This window comes from Megalops cyprinoides, chromosome 6, assembly GCF_013368585.1.
Source record: "Megalops cyprinoides isolate fMegCyp1 chromosome 6, fMegCyp1.pri, whole genome shotgun sequence".
Taxonomy (NCBI): Eukaryota; Metazoa; Chordata; class Actinopteri; order Elopiformes; family Megalopidae; genus Megalops; species Megalops cyprinoides.
Genome location: NC_050588.1, coordinates 33,338,286 through 33,343,516, shown reverse-complemented (window position 1 = coordinate 33,343,516; position 5,231 = coordinate 33,338,286).

Below are 5,231 nucleotides of genomic sequence, written 5' to 3'. Positions count from 1 at the left end.
ATTTCGTTGCCTTGTACTTGTGACATGTGTAATGACAATAAAGTTGAATCTAATCTAATCTAATCTAATCTTTTGTTATTTTAATAAATCTGTATACTATCAATGAACACATGCCAGTGCTCAGTCTCACAGTTATGCAGTTTATTCACTTCCTCTTACTGTCACTCACACGTTAAGGCAAAGAGAGGTCTGCTTGTCTCGTGTAGTCTGAAATCTTATGGAATTTCATGCAAGCTCAATGAAACAAGTTCGACTGTGTCATCTGAAGTGCAGCATGGTGTTGTGCTTGGTATGATTTAGCATTTATGTGATCTAGCCATCAGGCTGAATGCGCACATTCTCTTGAGAATAATTGTGCAGTCATCACCTTTATACGGAAAGGAAATTGTGTGTATGTGTGTGTGTGTGTGTGTGTGTGTGTGTGTGTGTGTGTGTGTGTGTGTGGGGGGGGGGGGTCTTTTCAAAGTTTTCTTCCATTTTGTCTTTTGAGAGAAACATCACACCAAAGCTTGCTGTGATGCCTCTGTTATCAGCGCCTGCTGAGTACACTCTGTAACCATGACAACTGCTACAGAGCTCATTGAAGATATTTTTATTCTTGATCCAGCTTTTTTTTTGTACAACAGGACTGTCTACGATGACAAATTCTTTGTATTTGTGTTATCAATTTAATAAAAATGAATGAAATGTTAATAAAAATGAACAGAAAACATTGCCAATAGCAGGATGTCAAATTACACTAACATATGATCAGCATTTTCCACTGTGCATATACAAAATATCAATGTAATTTGCGTGTTGTTTTCATTGCTATTTAACAAAATTATTCTTTATCTTGCATTGTACTGTTCAATTAAAACTAGAAAAATGGCACTGTGTTGGCTGTTAGCCAACAAACCACACAGGTATAGGGATATCTATTGACTGAAAAGATGTCATTCTCAGGTGAATCTATCATGTTTATTGCCCCAAGCAATGCTGTTGCCAAATATCCAAAACCAGAAGTGTACAGTTTAAAATGGCACATTTCCTCATGTTATAGACGGGTGACATTAGCATTTAAAACCTAATAAATCATAAATCATCCTTTTCCTTTGATGTTTTAATGGTTCTTTGTTAGGTATTACCCCAAGTAAAGACATCATTCAACAACAATTGCATTACATTGTTCCAGGTCCTGCCTGTTCCTTACATTACAGCTAACCAAGTACGACCATCAGCTGTGCTTCCTTTCAGACAAAGATGTTTTCACCAAGAGGAACAGGAACTCACTTATTTTTGACGCAGACCTTTAAGTCTATCCATTTAATTATTTCAAACAGTTCTGTGTGATAATTACTCAATAATTCCAAAGAGGAAGAGGCTGATTGTAATCATGCTGATGAAGACACTTGTTGCTTGAATATGGATATGTCCTGGTATGTCTGTGATTAATGCGTCATCACTAACAAGCAGCAATTATGAAGAGCGCATTATGTTGGCCATAATGTGTGTGTTGTTTGGTGCATTTAATGTGTTTTAATATTTAAATGTTCATTTGAGACAACATTTTGGTTTAGCTGAGGCAAACGAGATTCTGAGATACAGACACTTGGCAGAAGCAGATGTAAACCAGACACCCAACTTGGGTGGGTGATTTTTAAATTTGTCGTTGAATCACATCTTTATAAATTCAAATACTTACTAAGCTATGACAGCTATTGATGAGCCATATGACATGCATTGAAAAATGATTATTTCTCTCTCTCTCTCTCAAAAAAAACAAAAGCTCATTGAGCTACTGTGAGCAAGGCAGCTAACTTACACGTACGTCTCTTTCTTAACAGACTAAAGACGGAGCAGGCCATTCACTCACAGTAATATTCTGACAATATTCCCGATCTTGATCTAAAATGAATTTACATACTTCTCGTGCAAGGAGGCACTTACAAAAATCAAGTGAGCCTGAATTTAAAGTTATCTCTTTCATTACTCAGCCAATGGACCGTATTCATGCCGACAGCAATACTTAACTGGAAGTGAGGCTGCAGAGGCATCAGCACAGACTGCAGCCACTGAAGAGAATAATGTATTCAGTTAGTCTATCCCTCTCAACATTAATGAACATAGTGTTCAGCAGAAAGCACATTGCAAATGTACATAACGTTGTAACCAGATAGCTGGCTAGCTAGCTAAATAGTTCCCTGTTTTTGCAAGCTGTCCTTGAATGAATTTTGTATTCTCTGCAAGTGGTACTCTCAGCTGTTACGGTATTCTGGAAATAAATATAAATTTTAATGAACAAACATCAACTTAAAAAGTATTTAGTTCACTGTTGCTTAGCATTAGTGAGCAGCCTCAGTCTTGATTAATCTTGCTGCACAGTTGCTTGCTAGTAATTTTGTAATATCATAATATGTATTAACATTTAAGGCATGTCAGTAATCTGTCACATACACTTCGGCAGGAATTGCAGTCCTCTTTAAAACCACACATTAAGGCTAAAGTGAGTGTATAAGTGCTGGGTCCTGATCAGCCTTTTTGTTCAGTATCTTATTGTTAAGGTGAAGATTGCATGTAGAAATATAATGCAGGTCAACATGTGGTTGATCTTTCTCAGGATTTACTGAGCCCCTTTTGGTCATGCACATGTGTAGCAGTAATTTTGTACAGCAAGGCGAATCAAAATGAATCTTGCACACCAATATTCTATACAAAAATGATGGATTAAAAGGATCTAGATTTTTTTTTTTCCACAGAATTTGATGGAACACGCTGGTGAATTTTGTGACTGTGCAGCATGAAAAATGCCTAGGTGGGGCCGCATTGTGTTTAGGCAAGGAAAACACTGCAACGCCATCAATTACAGTGGTGAAATGAAAATAGGCTACTGTGATATGGTAGCATAAGTTTGAAACATCAGATCTGCAACATCAACATTTGTCCTAAAGTCTGAGTTGGAATTACACACTATAATGCTTTTTTTTCTTTATAAACATAGTTCTGCAGTTCATTGATCACCAAAACTAATGGTATTTGTTTGGGAAACAAAAGTAATACTCACATTTGTTCTTTAGTCAAAGTTAAAAACAAATGTTGGCTGAATCCAGGGTTATGTCTTAATGGTGACCAGACCTATGGTTGTGAGGACATTTAGTATTGAATGAGAATACATTCAAAATGAGTTCTGGTCCTGAATTAGGAAACCGTGTTGCCACGTTCTTAGAAGCTGATTGGCATCAGTATCTCACACTAGCCACACTGACAAAATCTGACATTTCCTAGTGCAGTATTTTTGTACTGCTATCTCAGAGAGTGATCAGCTCTGAAATCAGCTGCATCCATGAATGTTTTGAATCATTACACAAAGCAAGATGCTCCACAGGTTACCTTTACATCTGTTTACATATAACAAGCTATTAATTAAAAAATGCTTGTCCTTCAATAGAAAAACCCAATGTAGACGTACTTTGCTTATTGTTGCTTTCTTGGACAAACTGCATTTCACCATGACTTTTAACATGCATTGGAGATGGAATTATTCAAATGATATTAGTTTAACTCACTTCCCTTATACGTTGGTAAGGCTTACATTATTCACCAACACATATTTTAGGATGCAACTGCTTTTAAAGCAAGCATATCATTGCAGCTACACTCTGTGGATAAGAATTATTAAAAAAAAAATTTTTTTTTTTTAGATTTTTTAGATGAGACATCACTAGTTTAGATTTTTTAGAGCTGACCTTCAGTTAGACTTATTAAGGTGAACAAAGCACTGTAAAAGCATTCTGCATTCCATTTCAAATACAAAAATAACCTTGATAGCTAATTTTCATTCAAATATATGTAAGCAGGATTCACCATATGATGGATAAAACACTGAACCAGGAACACTTCAGGCGCAAATTCCATCACTATAAAAAGTTAATGAATGACCAACTGAATCCTCCTTTCAAATCAAAAATGTATACAGGACATCCTCCCACAAGGGTAACAACACATGGCCAAAAATCAAGACTGTAAAATTGAGACACTGGAGAGATGATAATTATTTAACTCATTATGTCTGATTTTCTCAAAACAGTGAAATGTAAAAAATAAAATGGCCTATTGCACATTAGCTTCTTTATAGGCTGCTAGAAAAACAAGAAACAAGAAAATGTTTATTCGGTATAGATCTGCAGCTAATTCAGTTGTAATAAAGCTGTCACATTAGTATGATTAACTTGAAGCGTAAGGTGGAAGTCACCTTTTTCTGTATCTGTTATTGTGTGTGATAGTGTGTATATGTTTGTGTGTGTGTGTGTGTGTGTCTGTGTCTGTGTATGTGTGAGAGAGAGAAAGGTGGAGAGAGAGAGAGAGAGAGAGAGAGAGAGCTTGAGAAAGCCATTTTTTGAAATATGCCTAATTTTATATATGGAATATATTTTACAAATGTCAAATTATTTTGCCAAAAATGTGAAAACGGTCTTTGTCAAATGCTCACGTTTGAATTTAACACTCTGTGGATAAGAATTATGTGCGCATTATTACATGTTATTCATGTACTACAGAAATACAATAATGATAAGAAGCATAATACATTGTATTAAATATTAATATTATTCATAAAGTTTTGACGTAATTATTCATAATTATACAGTATGTGCAAAAATGCACAGAACTGGAAAGGCATCAAACATTTCAGGGCATCAACAAGCAGTGTTATGATATGTGGGGATTATATTTGCACAGTATTTGCAGTGAAAGGTATAGGTCAGCCTTTTCAAAGACTACAGCAAGAAATTATTATTTTCCCGGCTTGTGATTAAATCTGTTTTATGAAGAAATATTTCCTTTTGATTGATTTTTACAGTACAAAGCTGTCAATTTTGTTGCATCCTGCCCTACCCTGGATTTTTCATCATTCCCCTCCCTGAAATCAGATGTAGATCACTACCGATGTAATATGTTCCCTTGATAGATATCTGTGAAGGGGAAGCCAGACAATCCCCCGTTCCCTGAAAATGAGCTCTGTCTGCAAAAGATTAATCACTAAATTTCCCCCCTGTGCTGAAGACATCCTTAATCAAAACAAGTTGACTTTATGCTGCCCTGATTTTCCTCCCCTCTTTTTTTGTCGAGAGATGGAGAGAGGGGCAGTGAGAGAGAGAGAGAGAGAGAGAGAGAGAGAGTGAGAGAGGAAAGGGCGGAATGGACTTGCACAGCTCATTGTGACGGAGGCGCCCGTCAGCTCCAAACCACACCCA